This window comes from Agelaius tricolor, unplaced genomic scaffold, assembly GCF_023055355.1.
Source record: "Agelaius tricolor isolate 1412-34295 unplaced genomic scaffold, bAgeTri1.0.p SCAF_31, whole genome shotgun sequence".
Classification (NCBI taxonomy): domain Eukaryota; kingdom Metazoa; phylum Chordata; class Aves; order Passeriformes; family Icteridae; genus Agelaius; species Agelaius tricolor.
This window is the reverse complement of record NW_027269291.1, coordinates 21,390-43,937: the sequence shown is the minus strand read 5'-3', so window position 1 is coordinate 43,937 and position 22,548 is coordinate 21,390. Positions and strand designations below refer to the sequence as shown.

Genomic DNA, 22,548 nt, shown 5'->3' with positions numbered 1-22,548 from the left:
AGAAGATGCTGAGCTGCCATTCCAGTGACCACACTGCCAAAATCCCCAGGGAAAAGCAGCAAAAGAGGAGGGAGCACCTGGAGTTGAACCAGGGACCTCTTGATCTGCAGTCAAATGCTCTACCACTGAGCTATACCCCCTGAGACAGCCTCTGCACCTGGGAGACTGAAAAACATTTCTTGGGAAAGAAACATCTTTTGTTGTCCATGAATTGGATTTCTTTCCTTGACACCCCCCTGTGCACCTTAATGTACCTAACAAAGACTGTACATGGAGTTAAATGTGATAAATGGTGTTAAAAATGAGAAATTCTGGTAGATCTGATGTCTACAGAGAATTAAGGACAGGCAAAGCTCACACAGACAGTGAGTGGTCACTCAGACAAAGAACAACCCCTGCACTTTCCCAACACTCGGGGCCTCCTTCCTTACATGCTGGAGCTCAGAACCAACTTGGAGTGCACAGCACAAGCTCAGAGCTCTCCATGGATTTTTCCTGTGGCAAATTTTTGGCAAAAGGCAGGTGGAAGGAAGAAAAAAGAAGAGGGGGCACCTGGAGTTGAACCAGGGACCTCTTGATCTGCAGTCAAATGCTCTACCACTGAGCTACACCCCCTGCTGGGGGACATCACCACGGAGATTGAAAAGCATTTTCTGAGAAAGAGAGAAAGTTTTTCCCTCTGTGGGTTGGATCCCTGTCCTTGACAGCTCCTGTGCAGCCCAATGTCCCTGGTGACGGTACAGGGTGTTAAATGGGATAAAAGTTGGCAAGTGTGTTTCCTTTCATTCCATTTCCCATTCCTGATCCAGTCCAGGATTTCCCCCATTCCATGTCCTGGCTGGATCCAGTCCAGGTTTCCTCCCATTCTGTATACTGGCTATTATCCAGTCCGGGTTTTCCTCCCAACTATATCCCACCCCAATCCAATCCAGGTTTTCACCCATTCCATCTATCGGCTCTAATCCAGTCCAGGTTTTCTCCAAAAATCCATTTTCCAGCCATGATCCAGTGCAGGTTTTCCAGCTCTCTGCCCTGATCCGGTCTGGGTTTTCTTCCATTCCTATCACATCCAAATCCTGTCCAGGTGTTCCTCTCTTCCATTTCCTGACCCCAATCCAGTCTGGGTTTTGGGATTTTGCTCCATTCCGTATCCTGCCTCTAATCCAGTCCCGGTTATTCCCCATTCTGGATTCCAGCCCAGATCCAGTAGAGTATTTTTAGGGTTTTGGGGGGAATTTTTAGGTTTTTCTAGGATCTTATCAGGGCATTTTAAGGATTTTTGGGGTACTTTTAGAGCTCCTTTAAGACTATTCAGGGTATTTTTAGGAACTTTTTAAAGGTTCTTTGGGGATTTTTCAGGATATTCAGGTTTTTTTTAATAGCTAGGGTATTTTTAGTGTATTTTAAGGGTATTCTGAGGCTATTTTAGGGTCAGGATGAGTTACAGGTAGGGGTTGAACAGTTTTTTAGGGTTTTTTTAGTTTTTTTCAGGGATTTTAAAGGATTTTTTTTGTTTGTTTGGTTTTTTTTTGTTTGTTTGGTTTTTTTTTTTTCCAGGAGATTTTTAGGAATTCTCTGGGAATGTTTAGGATTCCTTTAGGGCTTTTTCAGAAACGTGGTGTATTTATGATCACTTCTCTCACCAGACCTGGTTGCAATCAGCACTGGATCCCAAAACTGAAGGAGAAGCCTTGTGTGGACAATTCCTCCTTCAAGGCTCAGCTCCAGTACCATGCTCAAGACCTGGCATGCACATGCATTTGGCAGGGAGTAGCAAATCAAGTGAAAGAACATTTCAGGGTTTTTTTTCAGCTGATTATTTAGGAATTTACTTGGAATAAGCTTCCTCCCCAAGAGGGATTTCAATTCTACACATGCACAAAGAGGAGAAAACATTAATGCAGCGTTGAGACAGCTCCTTGCTGAGAGCAGTGGTTTTAAGGTTAAGGCCCTTGTATATCTGGGAGGGTGAAACCTCTGTGTTCAACCCTCTGGGATCATCACTTGGGCTTCCTGTGCTTCTCAAGCTCTCAAAGTAAAATTGGCCCACCAAACTCATCTTTGTCTCAATCCTAATCCCTGCATCATCCTTCAGGTGTATTTCCTCACAATGAAATTGGAGTAGAAAATGCTTTAGGAAATGCTTTGCAGCCCCTTCTTCCCCAAAGGCCCAATCTGCTTTAATTAGGAATGCTCTTCAAGCACAAGGTTTGGATGCAGCCAGTGAGACTCACATTTCAGAAGGACCATCAATGGTCTGATAAAGACACAGCGCTTTCAAGCAGGCTGTTGGGACTGAGGAGGATATTTGAAACCTGTTGACATGCAGTTCTAGCAGAAGTGCAAAATATAATGCAATGTAGTAGAACTGGAAAATGAAATGCTGTTAGACAAGGCTGTTCCCCAAATTGGCTCTGCCTGGATCCACCTGCCCTGCAGCACAGCCTTCTCCCTTTCTCCTCACTGCCCTATGCTCAGCACCAACCCAAACCTGGGCTATTTCAATTCCTGTGAGACACAGAGCAGCTGATGGGCAGCAAATGCAGCCTTCCCAAAGTGGCTGCCCATGACCCGGCCTGCAGGGCAGAGCTCAGGGAGGAGGTGGCAGCTTCCTCAGTGGCTTTTCATGTCCTCTCTCTGCCATGCAGACACTGGCATGCATAACACGGCTCTGTTTTGGCAGCCAGTCCCTTGGCAGGGCTGTGTGAGCACAGGCTGAGCACAGGATGAACTCTCTCCTCCTTGCTGTGACATCTGGGCTGGCAGGGATGACACAGTGACATCAGCCAGCCGATGCTGCCTGTGCCATCACCTGGCACTGACATGTTTGATGAAAATCATTTCTCTGGGATTTTTCTCCTGAGAAGCCTCAGAACAGAAATGGAACCAATAACAATCTGCTGGCTGTGGAGTGTGGGCTGGAGATGGTTTAGCAACAGGGGCATCTTGGATTGGTCTCCTGTGCATTGTTTCTACCTGATGACCAGTCATGGTTCAGCTGTGTCAGGGCTGTGAGCAGTCCCAGGTTTTTATTATTCATTCCTTTCCAGCTTTCTGATGTCTCCTTGCCCTTTTAGTATAGTTCTAATATCTAATTTTCTTTTAATATAATAGAGATCATAAAATAATATCTAATTTTCTTTTAATATAATAGAGATCATAGAATAATATTTCAGCCTTCTGAAAGGTGGAGTCAAGATTCTCATCTCTTCCCTCGTCCTGGGGACCCTCAAACACCACCAGAATCACTGGCTTGAGTGGGTCTGGGCAGCACCAAATTAAATTAAATAAAAAGCTTTAAAAATAGAAAAATTAAAACCCAAAAATTAAATAAAAAAAATTAAAAAAAGCTTTAAAAATAAAAAAATTAAAAATAAAATTCAAATAAAAAATAAAATTAAAAAATAAAACAAAAAGCTTTAAAAATAGAAAAATTAAAAATATAAATTAAAGAAAAAATAAAATTAAAAAAATAAAAAAAGCTTTGAAAATAGAAAAATTGAAAATATAAATAAAATAAAAAAATAAAAGAAAAAGCTTTAAAAAAAGAAAATCTAAATATATAAATAAAATTAAAAAGAAAATTAAAAAATAAAAGAAAAAGCTTTAAAAATAGAAAAATTAAAAATATAAATAAAATTAAAAATAAAATGAAAAAATAAAAGAAAAAGCTTTAAAAATACAAAAATTAAAAAATAAATCAATAAAAAAATAAAATTAAAAAATGAGCTTTAAAAATAGAAAAATGAAAAATAAAAATCAAATAAAAAATAAAAAAATAAAAAGCTTTAAAAATAGAAAAATTAAAAATATAAATTAAAAAAAAAAATTAAACATAAAATAAAAAACTTTAAAAATAGAAAAATAAAAATAAAAATCAAATAAATAATAAAAGTAAAAAATAAAATAAAAAGCTTTGAAAATAGAAAAATGAAAAATATAAATGAAATTAAAAATAAAAATAAAAAAATAAACTGAAAAGCTTTAAAAATAGAAAAATTAAAAATAAAAATAAAATTAAAATATAAAAAAAAAGCTTTAAAAATAGAAAAATTAAAAAAAATAAAATTAAAAAATAAAACAAAAAAAATTAAAAGCTTTAAAAATAGAAAAATTAAAAATAAAAACAAAATAAAAAATAAAATTAAAAAATAAAAAGCTTTAAAAATAGACAATTTAAAAATATAAATTACCTAAAAAATGAAAAAAAAAGAAAAAACTTTGAAAATAGAAAAAATAAAAATAAAAATAAAATAAAAAATAAAATTAAAAAATGAAATAAAAAGCTTTAAAAATAGAAAAATTAAAATATAAATAAAATAAAAATAAAATTAAAAAATAATATAAAAATAAATAAAAATAGAAAAGTCAAAAATATAAATAAAATAAAAGTAAAAATTAAAAAATTAAAAGCTTTAAAAATAAAAAAATAAAAATATAAATAAAATTTTAAAAAAATTAAAAAAAATAAAATTAATTAAAAATAAATGAAAAATAAATAAAAACTGAAAATGATGTAAAGTACCATAAAAGTTGCACAAAAGGTAGTGCTGTAAAGCGCGACTGTCGCAAAACTGTCGTAAAAGCGCGACTGTAGAAAAAACTGCCGTAAAGCGCGACTGTCGTAAAAGGTGCCGTAAAGCGCGACTGTCGCAAAAGGTGCCGTAAAGCGCGACTGTCGTAAAAGGTGCCGCAAAGCGCGACTGTCGTAAAAGCTGCCGTAAAGCGCGACTGTCGCAAAACTACCGTAAAGCGCGACTGTCGTAAAAGGTGCCGTAAAGCGCGACTGTCGCAAAACTGCCGTAAAGCGCGACTGTCGTAAAAGGTGCCGTAAAGCGCGACTGTCGCAAAACTGCCGTAAAGCGCGACTGTCGTAAAAGGTGCCGTAAAGCGCGACTGTCGTAAAAGCTGCCGTAAAGCGCGACTGTCGTAAAAGGTGCCGTAAAGCGCGACTGTCGCAAAACTGCCGTAAAGCGCGACTGTCGTAAAAGCTGCCGTAAAGCGCGACTGTCGTAAAAGGTGCCGTAAAGCGCGACTGTCGTAAAAGGTGCCGTAAAGCGCGACTGTCGCAAAACTGCCGTAAAGCGCGACTGTCGTAAAAGCTGCCGTAAAGCGCGACTGTCGTAAAAGGTGCCGTAAAGCGCGACTGTCGTAAAAGGTGCCGTAAAGCGCGACTGTCGCAAAACTGCCGTAAAGCGCGACTGTCGTAAAAGGTGCCGTAAAGCGCGACTGTCGCAAAACTGCCGTAAAGCGCGACTGTCGTAAAAGGTGCCGTAAAGCGCGATTGTCGTAAAAGGTGTCGTAAAGCGCGACTGTCGTAAAAGGTGCCGTAAAGCGCGACTGTCGCAAAACTGCCGTAAAGCGCGACTGTCGTAAAAGGTGCCGTAAAGCGCCACTGTCGTAAAAGCTGCCGTAAAGCGCGATTGTCGTAAAAGGTGTCGTAAAGCGCGACTGTCGTAAAAGGTGCCGTAAAGCGCGACTGTCGTAAAAGGTGCCGTAAAGCGCGACTGTCGCAAAACTGCCGTAAAGCGCGACTGTCGTAAAAGATGCCGTAAAGCGCGACTGTCGCAAAACTGCCGTAAAGCGCGACTGTCGTAAAAGGTACCGTAAAGCGCGACTGTCGCAAAACTGCCGTAAAGCGCGACTGTCGCAAAAGGTGCCGTAAAGCGCGACTGTCGCAAAACTGCCGTAAAGCGCGACTGTCGTAAAAGGTGCCGTAAAGCGCGACTGTCGTAAAAGGTGACGTAAAGCGCGACTGTCGTAAAAGGTGCCGTAAAGCGCGATTGTCGTAAAAGGTGTCGTAAAGCGCGACTGTCGTAAAAGGTGCCGTAAAGCGCGACTGTCGCAAAACTGCCGTAAAGCGCGACTGTCGTAAAAGATGCCGTAAAGCGCGACTGTCGCAAAACTGCCGTAAAGCGCGACTGTCGTAAAAGGTACCGTAAAGCGCGACTGTCGCAAAACTGCCGTAAAGCGCGACTGTCGCAAAAGGTGCCGTAAAGCGCGACTGTCGCAAAACTGCCGTAAAGCGCGACTGTCGTAAAAGGTGCCGTAAAGCGCGACTGTCGTAAAAGGTGACGTAAAGCGCGACTGTCGTAAAAGGTGCCGTAAAGCGCGACTGTCGCAAAACTGCCGTAAAGCGCGACTGTCGTAAAAGGTGCCGTAAAGCGCGACTGTCGTAAAAGCTGCCGTAAAGCGCGACTGTCGCAAAACTGCCGTAAAGCGCGACTGTCGTAAAAGGTGCCGTAAAGCGCGACTGTCGTAAAAGGTGCCGTAAAGCATTTATTTCATTTTTTAAATTTTCTTTTTTATTTAATTTTTAGTTTTAATTTTTCTATTTTTAAAGAATTTATTTTATTTTTTGTTTTTACTTTTATGTAAATTTTTAGTTTTGATTTTTTTATTTTTAAAGCATTTATTTTATTTTTTATTTTTTATTTAATTTTTATTTTTGATTTTTCTATTTTTAAAGCTGTTTTATTTTTATTTAATTTTTAGTTTTAATTTTTTTATTTTTAAAGCATTTATTTTATTTTTTTAATTTTATTTTTATTAATTTTTAGTTTTGATTTTTCTATTTTTAAAGCATTTATTTTATTTTTTATTTTTTATTTAATTTTTATTTTTGATTTTTCTATTTTTAAAGCTTTTTTTGTTATTTTTTAATTTTACTTTTATTTAATTTTTTGTTTTAATTTTTCTATTTTTAAAGCATTTATTTTATTTTTTAAATTTTATTTTTATCTTTAATTTTTAGTTTTAATTTTTCTATTACTTTTTTAAATTTTATTTTTTATTTAATTTTTAGTTTTGATTATTTATTTTTAAAGCATTTATTTTATTTTTTGTTTTTATTTAATTTTTATTTTTGATTTTTTTATTTTTAAAGCTTTTTATTTTATTTTTTAATTTTATTTTTATTTAATTTTTTTCTTTAATTTTTCTATTTTTAAATTATTTATTTTATTTTTTATTCTTTTTCATTTAATTTTGTTTTGATTTTTCTCTTTTTAAAGCATTTTTTAAATTTTTTAAATATTATTTTTATTTAATTTTTATTTTAGATTTTTCTATTTTTAAACCTTTTTTGTTATTATTTTTTTCTTTAATTTTTTATTTAATTTTTTTAAATTTAATTTTTTATTTAATTTTTAGTTGTGATTTTTTTATTTTTAAAGCATTTATTTTATTTTTTATTTAATTTTTATTTTTGATTTTTCTATTTTTAAACCTTTTTTTGTTATTTTAAATTTTTTTTATTTTTTAGTTTTGATTTTTCTCTTTTTAAAGCATTTCTATTATTTTTTAATTTTATTTTTATTTAATTTTTAGTTTTAATTTTTCTATATTTAAAGCATTTATTTTATTTTTTGTTATTTAATTTTTATTTTTGATTTTTCTATTTTTAAAGCTTTTTATTTTATTTTTTTAATTTTATTTTTATTTAATTTTTTGCTTTAATTTTTCTATTTTTAAAGCATTTATTTTATTTTATTTTATTTTTTATTTACTTTTTAGTTTTAATTTTTCTATTTTTAAAGCTTTTTATTTTTTAATTTTATTTTTTATTTAATTTTTATTTTTGATTTTTCCATTTTAAAAGCTTTTTTTAAAAATTTTTTTATTTATAGAGCTTTTTATTTTATTTTATTTGGTGCTGTCCAGACCAACTCAAGCTGGTGATTGTGGCGGTGTTTGAGGGTCTTGCAGTTACCCCGATTAATAGGTAGAGATGATGTTTGGAGGCCACAGTGTTACAGGTTAAACAGTTTTTTAGGGTCTTTCAGGTGATTTTTCAGGGATTTTTCAGGATATTTTTAGGGGGTTTTTTTGCAGGAGTTTTTTAGGAATTCTCTGGAAATGTTTAGGACACCTTTAGGGCTTTTTCAGGGCTTTTAAAATAATTTTTAGGGTGTTTTAATGACTGTCTTACCGGGGCGCCCCAGCCACCCAAGCCACCCTGTGCCGGCGCTGCGGCACTCCAGCCCAGCCTCCCGTCAGCGCCGCCCGTGGTCACTTCCCCTCTCCTGCCGCCGCCGCTGCATGATGGGCCGAGCCGCGCCTTCCCCTACAGAGCTGCTGGATGGCGTGGCTCCGCCGCCTCCTGCAACCATGGGCGTCCCGGCATTCCCTTCCATGGCCGCGGCCGCAGCCCCGTTCCCGTTCCCCCAGCTCTGCCGCCTCCTGCACCCCCCGGCCCGCCCGCCACCATGATGACTGCCTGCGCTGCAGTAGTGACGGGATCCACGCATGCGCAGTTGCTACAACCCCAGCACCTGTGATATCACTCCGCGCCGACTCATCGAACCACAGCGCTGCTTCCGGGATCAGCCGCACGCATGCGCAGTTCTATCTCCACGGCCCCGCCGCCACCCCCCACTGCTTTCGCCGCAGCTCTGGTACAGCCCGGTCCCGGTTCCGAGTCGCTGCGTGCCGCTGTCCGGCCACAGCCGGCATCCATGTGCCCTGTCACGCCACTTCTGCCGCCACTGCGTCTATACACGGCACCACAGCAGGCGAAAACTGCAGCGCCTTGCACGTATCCTTCCGCATATCTCCTTCTGCCGGGCACCGAGAGATTCCCCCCCCCACTCCGCAGCGCAGCGCGTAACTGTGCACAACCGATACCTGGTGTGCCTCCGCGTTTTCGCCTTCCACACTCCTAGCACCCAGTGGGACTACTTTGTGTCATGATTCGTCTGCACAGCCACATCCATGCACACAAACCGTGCGAGGAGGAGGAGGAGGAGGAGGTTGGAATATGACAGCTGCTTTAATAAATACAGGACAGACAGAGAATTATTTTGCCGCCGCAAATGCCAACCCTTTGATCCCAACACAAGAGAATTTCGAAAAAGAACTGTTCCCAAATAGCTCCAGAGTCCCCTCAGTGTTTGGGACAGATTTCTCGACCCAAAATTAGACAGTAAACCCTGAAAATTCACCAGTATTAATGCCAAAATTAGAAAATAGATACATATCACAAAAATCTTTTGATAATTTTCAACTAACAGACTGGTGTGAAAAACGCCAATCACTTGCTTTTAAAATTTTTGAAAGTTTATTAGTAATAAAATGGTTATAAAAATAGTAATACAATTAGAGTAATAATAATTTGGACAATTTGAATTAGGACGATATGAGACAACAAAAACAAAGAGTTACGGACGTCCGGGTACCTTTTTCTGGGCAGCATGAGCCCGAAAAAAGGACCCCCGTTAACAAAGGATTAACCCTTAAAAGCAATAGCCTGTTGCATAGTCATACACTTCATACATGATGCATAAATTCCATTCAAATACAGGATTCTGTCTGGTCATCATCCACTTCTTCCTTCTAATCCTAACGGTGCCTTGGAGGCCGGAAGAAGTTTGTTTCTTCTGATAAGAGGGCAATAAATTCTTTTTCTCTGAAAGATTCAGGTGTCCAGTGGCTTCTATCTTGCTGCAAGTCCTTTCTTTAAAAAAAAGTATCTTACATAGCATCATTTCTATTTTAACAGTTTTTGTAACCTAAAACTATATTTAACACACTACTTAAGAGAATTAATACAGCATTACTTTCTAACACAATACATATAATATTAATATTTCCAAAAAGCCAATCATAAAATACATGCATTTTTCACAATCCCCACTCTTATTCTTTGTAAATCCTTTGGCTTGAGCAATATTTCTTATCTACTTGCATCTTCTGGACTATGCTGGCAAAATAAAACAGGGGATTACACAAGGAAGAAATATAAAAACAGTTGCAACACATAAAATGAAAGACCTTAATTTCTTCTAATACATTACCCTACCAGCTAGGTTTTAACATTGTTTTCTAATTTTTGGACTGCTACCTGGGTTATTATATGCATATATATTTTTTTCTTCTTTGATTTCTTTTGCTTTTTCTAGAATGACTTTTCTGTGGTCATCAATTTTCAACAATTTGATATATTAAACTTTCTACAAACACCCCCTTCTTTGGCCAATAAATAGTGTAAAGCCAACCTATTCTGATACCCTACAGTTTTTGTTTGGCTTAGCTGACTTGATATTAACTCCAATGCCTGGGCAGCTCCATTTGCTATCATTTCTATAACTGCTTGGAGTCTTGTAATACGACTCAATAGATAATTTGGGGTCAATACAGAGTTAAGTTGCTGTGCCGGTTTTACCTTTTCATTTATTATTTGTTTTTTTACCAAATCTCGAACCATATCTTCAAGATTAAATGTAAAACAAATCCACCTCTCTCCTTTTGGACATTCAATTCCAAATCTATTACCACTTTTTCCTAAGTTTTTTGTAATCCAATACTTTACTCCATTTTGCCTACAGGTTCTTAATTTGGATGGGTTATAACAGTGGCTGTTGACATAGGTGTGTGTAATTAAAGAGGAACTTTGGTTTCTTTCCACGTGATGCTTTCTGTAGCATTTGTGACACAATCTTGCTGGTATCCCGAAAGGGAAAAGAGAACAAATGAGTGCCAGAAACAGGAATAACAGAGGTCCAGTATGCCTTATACTCCCACCTCCCAGGCCTGTGAGGTTGCAACCCACAGCAGATGTATTTGATCTTCTCGGTGGCAAAATACAGAGGCCAATCTGGTCTTGCCCTCTATTTCCTTGTCACTTTCTCTTAACTAATTTCCAGGCAAATTGGTTTTGACACCCTTTAACTGTGGTCTCTTGCCGTTCTTCAGGTATCTCTCATTCAACAGGCAGTAATAATTCCCATCCACAAAGCTAAGTTATTACTTTAACACTTTTTGCAATAAGAGCATAAATGTTGTGAACTACAATACTAATTATTCTCACAATTCAAGCATTTACTTATAACCCAGCTAGCATGTCCAGTATTGGAATGAATCAAATAAAGTTTACTGATGGAAATGGTAATTCCCCTTCTCCCCTGTACAATTCTCAGGCTAAGGTCAGAACACAAAAACAGTCTTGATCCTTCTATCTGGAGTATTCCTCCCCTAAGGAGATGTTTTATTCAGGCAGTGCTTGAAACCAGGGGTATAAGCATTGTCTTACTTCTGAATTCAGTGTTATTCTTTGTACATTTCTTGGATCATTTGGTTTTTTCCAAACTATTACCACTCAGTCCCCATTGGAAAGTCAGTTTGGTATCACCCGGTTTAAATGTGATAGTCCATTGATTCTGCTGGCATGAATTCACCCTTTTTCCGTGATTCTGATTGTTGCTTCAGTAGTACCTGGATAGGACTTCTTAATAGCATAGTAATAAAAGAAAGATAATACTGCATTAACTTTTACCATTCACTTTTCTTCCAAACTTTCAGGGTTTAGCTACAATCTTTTTCCACAGCAGCCTCTTCTTCTATCCAGCTGTGCTAATAGCTGCAGAGGCAAATTCTTCTTTTTGTGAGTTACAGTTAGTTAAATAAGAAAAGCTAGACCAATTTTAACTCTAGATGTATCACATCTATTGCTTTTTACTTTTTGGGCAGCATTTAATTGTTTTAGCCTTACAAACCCATTCTTCAGGAAAAAAACCAAAAACCAAAAAACTTCTTTTTAACAGCAAACAAAACACACAAAAGAAAAGACCAAAAACCTTCTTACTTAAGAAAAACAAACTACTTTGTGAGGTTTGGAGAGTCAGCAATCTCTGCTTTGATTTTATCTTTTAGTGCTAGCCCCCCTCCCGCTCTTTTCACGGCCTTGCTGTCAATGCCATGCTGCCACTTCGCTGCAGGGCCGGAGCAGGGGAGAGCAGCCACGGGCATGGGGACCCTGGGGGCAGCCTTGGGTCCCTTTTGCCCTCTCTCTCTCTTCTTCTCTCTCTTTCTCTTTCCTTCTCTCTCTCGGCCCACTTACCGGGGCCGACGCAGCCATCCTGGACTCGGGACCCCGGCAGTCTGGGAGCCCCCCGGCAGTTCCCCCACGGAGCCAGCCCGCTCCTGCCCGGCAAACCCGTGTGTCCCCTGCTGCCAGCACCGCCGCTGGGTCACCTCCATGGATCGGTGCCTGCCGCAGCCTCCGAGACCCTGCCGCTCGTAGGGAGCGGGCAGACACCTCCCAGCCTTGACAACCCCAAACCTGGCGTCCCCAGGTGCTCCTGACATTCCTTTCCTTTCTCTAGTCAACTTATCCTCTTTTCCCTTCAAGGAGAGCCCGTTCTGCTAAACCCTTTCTGGACCTCAGTTCAGCATTGAATAACCTCCTAACAACCGTGTGTTGAGACACTTCCCTGCCTTTCATGCAAAAAACCCGCATTCACACTTCTGCTCTCTTCTAGCACCAAGATGTCATCACTTCACATTCTAACATCTCAGAGTTTGCTAACCACCTCCCTACTTCAACTTCTCTCTTTCTTCTCTTCTTACCTGTTTTTTTTGATTCAACACACCTCAGACGGTACGAAGTGAACCTAACTAAATTACTTCCAAAAGTAAGCTTACAACTTTCTTTTACTAGGATTGCAGTAGCTGTTAAATACCTACTGGCTAGCTGTGGCTTACTGAGTCCAACATCTTTGATATATGAGCTACTAGATATTTTTTTACTCTTCCTTACTCTTGAATTAAAATTTTATGAGGTACTCCATTTTCTATATTTATGTATAAACGATAAATGACTTTTCTAACAAAGGTAAGCTTAAAGCTGGTACTTAGGCTAGTTTTAACTTAACTCTTTTAATTTAACAAGATCTTCTTTGGTCTGTTTTATATCGTCTCCTACTGTCAGTTTTTTTCATACACAAATTTTGCTACTTGTGCTTACCCCTCAATCTATAATATTTCAATAATCTAGGTAATTTTCTGATCTCTCTCTTTGAAGAGGGAGGGAGAATGAATAAAATTCTTGCAATTTTCTCATGGTTGGTTTTCTAGCTACTTTTATTTATTAGGTGTCTAAGATATTTTACCACTGGGTAGTGAGTCTGAGTTCTTTTATTAACCTCCCTTAAATCTTGTACTAGTCTATGACTCCCATCAGACTTTACTGGGGGAATAGGGATATTATGAGGAGACGTACAAGGTTCTAATGCCCCATCCTTTATTAGTCCTTCTATTACCGGCTTCAAACCTTCCCGTCCTTCTAAAGATACAGGATACTGACGTACACGCATGGGACAATCTTCTCTCTCAGTTGTAACCCTTATGGGGTCGATATTTAATCTTCCCCTGTTTCCTTCCCCACCTCAAACTTTTTTGTTGATTTTTTTTTCTTCATCCTCTTTTAAATAATTTTAAAACTCTAGCTGTCATTTTCTCATTTTCTGATATAACTCCTATTCTTAATTGCACTTGTAAGACTCTTCCCAATAAATTGCTACCTGCCCCTGGGACCAATAAGACATCTCCCATCCAAATTTTAGTTTCTTCCCTCAATTACTACATCTTTAATGACCAGAAATGTAAAACTTTCCCTCTTTGCCCCTATTACTTTCACTCTATGTTTGCTCACACTATAACTTTTTGGAATATTTAACAGGCAGGTTCTCTCTGCCCCTGTGTCTATTACAAATTGCAATTCTTCTTCTTGGGGACCCACTTTTAAAGTTATCACAGGCTCCAGATGGTATTTGTTCCCCCCAGAAAATTAGAGCTTATGACCTCCCTATTCCTCCTCTGTGCCCATCTCTTTAAAGATTTTCAGATCTTCTGCTTACTTAGGACCATTTTCCTATTTCTCTTAAGTTTGTTTATCTATTTAGTTGCAGTTTCTTCTTTCCCCTCGAAAAGCTGTCCCTTAAAAACCTTTTTTTCCCCCCTGCATTTTGCCTTTGATATGCTGTTGCATTTATTCCTTTGATTATGTAATTACAATAATTATTCATGTGTTTACTCCCCTCCTCGTTATTTTTACCCCACTCAGGAGGTACAGTTGGCATTTTGTCTTCTCTGGGGGTCCCCGTAGATTATCTTTTTTCCTAAGCTTTTATTTCAGCTGCTCTGATTAATTGCCTTTCTTCCTGAGAAAGATACTATTTTCATTACAGACCACATCTCTTCTGAAGTATAAACGTTTGGACCTAAAAATTGGTCTAATTGTTCAGCTATGCCTATGGGATCCTCCAAATATCCCTTTTATTTATTTCTTAAAATTTCAGACCTCAGACGAAGTCAAAGGAGCATTTCCAAACCCTGGTCCGCCCCCTCCTATGGGAGCCTCTTTTAATGGAAATAGACCAATCCCTTTATCCCATTCTTTTTGGATTTTTATCTTCTATAGCTTTTCTCCCGTATTTTTGGGATGAATCAGGAGAGGGCTTTCTTTTACCTGAACTTTTAGTGTTTCGATAAAGTGATTCCTTTAGAGAGTTCCGCTGAGCAGCCGGAGCTGTGGTTACCAAGGGAACGGAGCTCAGGGCAGGACGGGGGAACTCGGCACAGCTCAGGGTCTGGGTGCTCCATAGGCGGGGTCTGCAGGGGGAATCGCCCGAGGGGATCGGCACAGCTCAGGGTCTGGGTGCTCCAAAGGCGGGGTCTGCAGGGGGAATCACCCGAGGGGATCGGCACAGCTCAGGGTCTGGGTGCTCCAAAGGCGGGGTCTGCAGCCGGGATCGCCCGAGGGGATCGGCACAGCTCCGGGTCTGGGTGCTCCAAAGGCGGGGTCTGCAGGGGGAATCACCTGAGGGGCTCGGCACAGCTCAGGGTCTCGGTCCTCCACAGGCGGGGTCTGCAGCCGGGACCGTCCCAGGGGCTGTTCCGGTGCAGACCGAGCTGCAGCGTGGATCGGCCCCACGTGGCTCACGGCGGCTGATCCGGCAGAGACCAAGGCGGCGACTGACCCCGGCTGCAGCGGCGGGAGCCGAGCAGAGCCAGGGCAGCCGAGGGTGAGACAGACGGGACCCCCCCTCGGTGCGGTCAGCGCGCTACCCACGGTGCACACGGCGGGACGGACCCCCCGCCCCTTCCGCCGGCACGGCCAGCGGAGCGGCCGCGGGCCAGGCGGCCGGGACCGGGACAGACGGGCCGGGACAGACGGACCGGGATCGGGACAGACGGGCCGGGACAGACGGACCGGGACCGGGACAGACGGACCGTGCCGGAGCCGGCACAGGGGCTGGGGCAGCCGCGAACGAGTGGGGGAACAAACGGGAATGGATGAGGTAATATTTCGTTCCCAGCCTTATACTTTCACCGTTTTTCTTTTATTGCCTTTAAAAATGTTATTTTCTTACAATCTCCCCCCTGCCCAGCATGTGGTATATCCTTTTTTTTTTTTTCCTGGATTAAACGGTTTTTACGAATAAATCCAGAGCTTACCAAAGCAAACTTCTGCTTGGATACTTTGAAATGGTCGACGAGTTAACTCACGACCTTCTCATGTTGTTTTTCTCACCACCCTTTTATTTATCCTTTGGCAAATTATACATCTTTCAGTTACTTGTTTTTCCACTCCAAAAATTGCAATGCATCCATAGTTCCTTAAAAAAAATGATCACACAAAGCCTGAGTATCCCACTGGGCATTTTGATACATGTCCTCTGCTATTCCCTACTAAGCATTTTATTATTTGTCTTCCATCAAGATGTTTCTATTTCCCCCATTTATCTTTTTCGCCACCTATCTTGTTTTAATTCGCCTTTTTTTTTTTGCTTCCCTAAACTTTAGAATTTCCAATTTTTCCTCATTTGGAGTTAATATTAACTCTTACAGCTCCATTTTCTGCTGCATCTTTAGCTTCCTGATCTGCCAAATTATTTCCAGGGTCTTTACCCTGCAAATGCCAACCCTTTGATCCAACACAAAAGAATTTAGAAAAAGAACTGTTCCCAAACAGCTCCAGAGTCCCCCCAGTGTTTGGGACAGATTTCTGACCCAAAAAGAGACACTAAACGCTGAAAATTCGTCAGCATTAATCCCAAATTAGAAAACTCACAAAAATCTTTTGATAATTTTCGACTAACAGACTAGGATGAAGTCAGAGGCCAGATTTGCAAAGAAGAAAGTCTAAATCCTCTAGCTATGCCTGTGCCATTCAGCCAGCAAGCTGCTGGTCCTAGAACACGGGTGGCTATCCCACCTCATGAGATAAAAGAATTGCAAAAAGCAATAAGGGACAGTGGTATCTGCTCCCCATATTTTAAGCAACTGCTGAAAAGGACAGTCCTGGAAGGACATACACTCACACCAAATGACTGTAAAAATCTTGCTAGTATAACTCTCACAGACTCACAATATATGCTGCAGGAACTCAAATGGAAAAGACTGCTTACATGGGTACTAGCCACTTACAGACAGAGTACCGATGCAGACCTTCGTACTCTTGTCATGTCTAAGCTGACTGGTGACCCTCCTGATGATCAGAATGATAATCGAGTGAATTTACCCAAAACAGCGTTAGATGACATTAAAAAGATGGCTCTCAGAGCCTTTTTGCAAATTCAGCCTGCAGGAAGTTTTGAAAAAGCCCATAATCTGATTAGGCAAGACTCGTCTGAACCATTTACCACATTTGTGGGCCAGGTAACGCAAGGAGCAGAAAGACAATGCGGCGATGATATAGCTCACCCAATAATGATACGGGACATTATTGAAAATAATGGCAATGCAGAATGTAAAAGAGTTATCAAAGCCCTAGGAAAAGAAAAACCGACAGTGCCTGAAATGATGGATGCCTGTAACAAAATTGGGAGTCCACAGCAAGTGGCAATTATCCAGGCAAATGAACTTGGAAAAACTCTAGGAGAAAAAATTGAAAGGGCTCTTACAGCTCAAACAGCGCAAGCAGTCGCACAGGCAGCACAAACAGAAGCTTTACCTGTCAATCAACCAAAGACGAATGTCCGGGTTGCTTTAGGCAGGTCTGCAGGCTCCGATACCATCCGTCTATCTGACACAAGCCCTGACAAACCTTTTTCAACCTGTCTAGTCGGAGTACCTTTCCCAAAGGGTCTTGATAATGTTACTCCTGATAAATATTGGCCATATGATGATCATCACATATCTCCAACTCCCAGCCAGAAACACCAAACTTACATTGATAATTCTAAAGCTGATAAATCTGACCTTCAAGAGCTAGAAATCCTAGGCTCATTAACTATGGATACCTGTTACTTCTTTCATTTCCTAGGAGAAGACGGCCCTCATTTGAAGGTCACCCCATATCACCCAGCTTATAGCAATATGACTTCTCGTCTCCGTCCGTCCCGACTGTGCTACCCCCCCGATGCTCCTACAGGTAAAAACTCACTCACGAGCAGGAAAAATCCTTCCAATGCATTTTTTTCTATTTTTATCCTCTGAGTGTCCAACTTCTTTTGCTAAATTTCTACAGAGTTGAGCTCAAATTACCATTTCTGACCAGTGCAGAGACAAATGATGAAACATTCCTGAGTTATTCTTACTCTTCATCTTATGGCAGTACCAGCCAGCACTCAATTTGCATGATCTAACCAAAGTAGACATTACACAGAAAAGCACTTTCTCTAGCAATATTGAAAAACTATAGATTGAGGTAAAACCATCAAGTTTCTGCCTTCACTGGTGCAAAGTCACATGTTGTTTGAAGAGCATCCCACTGAATTTTCTAAAGATGTGTGAATGTGTCATCTGGACCACAGGAGATAAAGCAGGGTTAAAACACTGAGCAAAACTGAAGTTAACAAACACAAGGTTCATCAACCTTGCAATAGAAGCTTGCAGAAATCTTTCAAGGCTCATCCAATAAAGCCCCGTGGCACTTGGTTCTTCCCCCTCCTCCCAAATCTCCATCCGTCTGAGCCAGCATCAGCAGAGAATTTTGCACGGAAGCTTGCCAGATAAAATAGCTATATCATCTGCCATTAGTTTTAGAGAGTTCTTCAAAAATAGGTTAAAAATTATTTTATCTATTATTTTTTAGCTGTGTCCTAAGTTAGGGATGGGCCAAGTCTTGTGTCTTTGTCTCACAGAAAGGTGGGTCACATGTCCTTTAATATCATATGTGCAAATGTTTCCAATCTGCATTCTGCCTTATCAGAAGGCTAATTAATTGCTTTATTATACTATATTACATTACATCTAAACCCAATCTGCCAAGTACTCAACCCCGCACACAACTCACGACTGTCACCCAACAGTCCCGACACGCACACACAGTTGGCCCCGACAGGCCAAGGAAACAAAACACCATCACTTTGGGTAAACAATCTCCACGCTGCATTCTACTTCGGCACAAACACAGGCACAGCAAATGAGCTAAGAATTGATTTTACTTCCTCTGAGGTTCAGAGAATGTGAATCCCAGACATATTCTTGGGGAGAATTGTGCCTTGCTTTTCTCTGTGAAGAGAAATGTGGTGACAGGTGCACCCTTGCCTCCAGGGCAAAGAATCACGGAATGGTTTGGGTGGGAAGGGACCTTGAGGTTTATCTTTGATTTATGCAACACTTCAACAGGCAAGAGGGGGCTCATCTGCTTCAGAGCTGCTTGCTTTTCTCACACCTTTCACAAGCAAAGCCTGAAGCAAACCCTCCCAAGTTGCCCTATCGACCAGGGGACCCCTCAGCACTCGGCGATGCTGCCGGCAAAACCTCAGACTTTTACTCACACAGGGACGAGGCCGTGCACTCGGTCATAACCCAGATTCTCTTTTTCCCCACAGAATCCTCGAACTTCCTTTTTTCTCTCTGCAGGCCTTTTTGCAAGCACACCGATTAACAGACTACACAAGTTTCACCAGCAGACTTCAGCTAAATCCAAAATTGGTTTCTACCCCGAGTAAAATTTGCAACCCCCTGTCTCACCTGCGATGTTTGGAATTTTAGGAGGTGGCAGCCCACTGGAGATCAAAGGTCCTGGGCAGGGTGCAGGCCCACGGACACAGATGCCATCCCTTTTCCAAGGGAAACTAAACTCATCACCCCAGTTTCCTTACATCAGTTTGCCAAAGACGTTCGGCACTCCCAGGTCACTCAGAGTTCTCGTTGGCCGCAGACTCGGTCTTGGAGTTACGGAGTTACGCCTCCTCCTAACACTCACCTCCCCACCTCAGCCCCCTGCTGCTGCGTCCCCTTCTCCGCCCCTAACCCTACTCCATTTTCCAGCCTGCCCTTGCTCCATCCCTCACACTCTGCCCTTAACCCGTCCCACCACACTTCCCGCTCCATCCGTTACTTCACCCACCGCCCACCCGTGAGTCCCCTGCAGCAGCACCCAGGAGCCCGAACCCTCGGAGGACGGCGCAGCTCTCGCAGCAGGACAACACCCAAGCGAGACAGGCAGGGACAACGTCTGTGGGCTGCAGGGTGTCACAAGGGGCTGCGGGCAGGGGGTTGGAGGGTGACACAGAGGATGGGGGGAGCTGAGAGGCAGAAGGGGGCGTTAGGAGCAAATGGGGGGCTCCAGGGTGGCACAGAGATGCTGAGAGGCTGGGAGCGGGGAGCTTGAGGGTGACAAGAAAAGGGTGAGGGGAAGCAGATGCCTTGAGGGGCAAAGTGGGGGCTGCTTGAGAGTGACAGGTGAAGCAGCCCTCACACCACCCCTAACCTTACCCTAAAAACCACCCCTAACCAGGTGGAGAGCGCACGGTGGAGGCCAGGGGGCCAAGGGACAACGCCAGAGTTCTCGGGGTGGCACACAGATATTGCGGGCTGAGGGGCAAGGAGGGGGAGGCTTGACAGACGGAGAGCTCACACTGAGGGTTAGGGGTACAAAGGACACAGGGTACCAGGTAGGGTTAGGGTACAGGTGCAGCAGCCCTCAACCCAACTCCAAGGTCACCCTAAAGAGCACCCCTAGGACCCCAGTTTTCCCCAACAGCAGCACAAGGCAGTAACCCAAGGCTGGGACAGCCCCAGAACTCTCCCAGCAGCTGCAGGCAGCAACCCTAATAAACAGGTAGCAATGATGTTTGTGGTCTAGAGAGTGACAGGAGTTGGGGGCTGAGCAGTTTTTTAGGGTTTTTTTTAGGGTTTTTCTCACAGCTTTAAAAGGATATTTTAGGGCTTTTTTGGAGGAGTTTTCCAGGAATTTTCTGGGAACATTTAGGATACTTTTAGGGCTTTTTCAGGGCTTTTAAAATATTTTGTTAGGGTATTTTAAGGGTTTTCTTAGTACTTTTAAGAATTGTTTGGGGCGGGGAATTGGGTGTTCTTGGGGGTTTTTTAGGACTATTGAGGGTATGTGTAGGACTTTTTAGGGCTAGGGTATTTTTAGGGGTTTTGAGGGAATTTTTAGGCTTTTTTAGGGTCTTATCAGGGCATTTTAAGGATTTTTGGGGTATTTTTAGAGCTCTTTTTGGACTATTTAGGGTGTATTTCGGGATTTCTAAAGGTTCTTTGGGGATTTTTAGGGGTTTTTTAAAAGTAGGGTATTTCCAGTGTATTCTAACAGCATTCTGAGGCTATTTTTAGGTTTTCATGGGGTTTTTAGGACATTTTGAAGATTAGGGGGTTTTCAGGGAATTTTTAGGTTTTTTTAGAGTTTTTCATGGCACAACACATGGAGGCTGAGGGGCAGCTTGAGGGGCACTGTGCGGGCTTGAGGGTGACAGAGGCTGGGAGCTGAGGGAGGAAGAGGGGACAGCGGGTGACACACAGAGATGCTGAGGGTGGCAGGGGCAGCTGTAGGGTGACACAGAGAAGCTGGGGGCTGAGGGGCAAAAGAGAGGGGTCAAGGGTAACACACAGGAGCTGAGGGGCAGAGGGACCAGTTGAGGGGTAAAGGGACAGGGCTTGAGGGCTGGACAGTCCAGTGGAGATCAGGGGTACAGGGTACAGCTGTACCACCCCTCACCCCAGCCCTAACCTCAGCCTAAGCAGCCCCCCTAAAAACAGCCTTTTCCCCCAACAGCAGCACAACACAGCAACCCTAACAGCGAGACCAGACAGCAGCCCTCACACAGCAGCACAATGACAGAACCCTCAGAGGACAACAGACCCACTGCAAAAAGGTAGGGACGACATCTGTGGGCTAGACAGCAAGAGGTAGAGTTCGGAGACTGAGCACGTCTTTGTGAGGTTTCTTTCCAGGACTTTTAAAGGTATTTAGGGGATTTTGGAAGGGACTTTTCTGGGACTTCTTAGGGTATTGTTGGGGCTTTTTCAAAGCCATTTTATGAGTCTTTAGCATATTTTGAAGATTACGGTCAGGGTCAGAGGAAACACCCTCAGAAAAGGCAGAGTTTTAGGACCGCAGGGGAATGCTTGAGCAAGGGGCCAGCAGTAGCACAGCGGGTCGGGTCCCACGCCGCCAGTCCGAAGGTTGTAAGTTTTAGACCCAGCTAAGTTGTTGTGGTTAGGGTTAGATGCTCTCAGCTTTGGTCTGGGAGAACTTCTGCACAGAAAAACTCACCCCCCGCGTCTCCCGACGCCAGTTTGCAGGAGGTGCTCGGCACTGCCAGGGCAGCCCGAGTTCTCGACGGGGGCAGCTTTGCTCCCGGAGAAATCCTGCGCTGGCCCTCTTCCCCGTAAAGCCAAACTCAGCCCCGCTGCGCGTCGACGTCTGTTCACAGGAGGCACGTGGCACTCCAAGGGCGGCAAGAGTTCTCGGCGTCGGCAGCCACGGTCCGGGGCACACAGAGAGGAAAGACGGTTAATTTCCTTAGAAAGGGAAGTCTGGCAGCCCATGGTTTAAGGGGCAGACGAAGGCCTGTGCAGGGGAGGAACTCCTCACAGGACCTTTCTTCACCTCAAGCCCCACTCCAAGGTCTAGCAGCCCCCCTGTGACCAGCTGCTTTCAGAGGGTTACCCAGTCACACCCGCACAGGGAGCCGCTAGTCCAGAGGGGCTAACAGGGGCATCCCAAGGGTCCCTCCAGGAACTACGGTCAGAGCATCCAGCACAGACTAGGGAGCAGCCAGACCCACCCGGGCACGGAGCATCACTTTGAGAAAATGCCAAGGGAAGAGCCCTTTTGCCAAGGGGCAGCATCTGAGCAGGCCAGGCAGCATTTGGGGTTCCAGGAGAGGGCTTTCAACTTTCCCCTTTTACTGTGCCAGTCCCTCCCCAGGGCCCCCAGACCCTCCACAGCACTCCCAGAAAGGAGAGGGGTTATTAGGAGAAAAAGGGTTTAGAAAAAAGGGAAAAAGCTTCCTTTTCCTTAATTTTTTGTGTTCAAACTGGGAGGAACTCTGCTTCCCCTACAATTTTAGTGGTCTCAGTTGAAAGAATCCCTGCCTTTTCTATGCTGTTTAGGGTGTTAATTGACAGGGAGTCCTCATTTTCGATTATCTTCCAGTTTAAGTAGAAGGGGAAAACCTTGACAATGTTTCTTATGGGTTTGAATTAAGGGTAGCCGCCCCCGTTTTGTTGTCCTGAGGCCTAAATTGAGGGAGAAGCCCAGCTATACCTTCCATCTTAAGAGTTTGAATCCCTCTTTTTCCATCACTGGAGAGATTTAAAGTGAGGAAAACCCCTCTTTTCCCAGTACTTAAGGAGAATAAATTAAAGGGTAGAAGCTATTTATTTGCAATTATATTAGTTTCAGTAGAGGTAACTGGCCCATTTCCTCTGCTTAAGGGGTTCACTGGAAGGAAGCTCTGCTTTTTTCAGCATCTTAAGGGTTTAAAACTACATTTCAGGGCTCTTCTTTCTGTGCCATAGGACCAAGTATCTCAGAGCAGGGTAAGCCTGGCACGCACTTAACCCTTACAC

The 22,548-nt window shown here is 42.3% G+C and overlaps 2 long non-coding RNA genes and 2 other non-coding genes across 4 annotated transcripts; 1 reads left to right on the top strand and 3 right to left on the bottom strand.

Moving 5' to 3' along the window:
• Nucleotides 1–68: 68 nt before the first annotated feature.
• Nucleotides 69–140, bottom strand: TRNAC-GCA (transfer RNA cysteine (anticodon GCA)). The gene has a single exon. It is a non-coding gene; the product is annotated as a tRNA-Cys (tRNA).
• Nucleotides 141–543: 403 nt separating this feature from the next.
• TRNAC-GCA (transfer RNA cysteine (anticodon GCA)) lies at nucleotides 544–615 on the bottom strand. The gene has a single exon. It is a non-coding gene; the product is annotated as a tRNA-Cys (tRNA).
• An 8,424-nt stretch (nucleotides 616–9,039) lies between these two features.
• On the bottom strand, nucleotides 9,040–14,375 carry LOC139601654 (uncharacterized). Its single transcript, XR_011682975.1, has 2 exons — nucleotides 14,246–14,375; nucleotides 9,040–11,224 (listed from the first exon to the last, which is right to left on the bottom strand). It is a non-coding gene; the product is annotated as an uncharacterized lncRNA (long non-coding RNA).
• Nucleotides 14,376–14,824: 449 nt separating this feature from the next.
• Nucleotides 14,825–19,201, top strand: LOC139601655 (uncharacterized). The gene is made up of 3 exons (XR_011682976.1): nucleotides 14,825–15,077; nucleotides 17,045–17,152; nucleotides 18,589–19,201. It is a non-coding gene; the product is annotated as an uncharacterized lncRNA (long non-coding RNA).
• The last annotated feature ends 3,347 nt before the right edge of the window (nucleotides 19,202–22,548 follow it).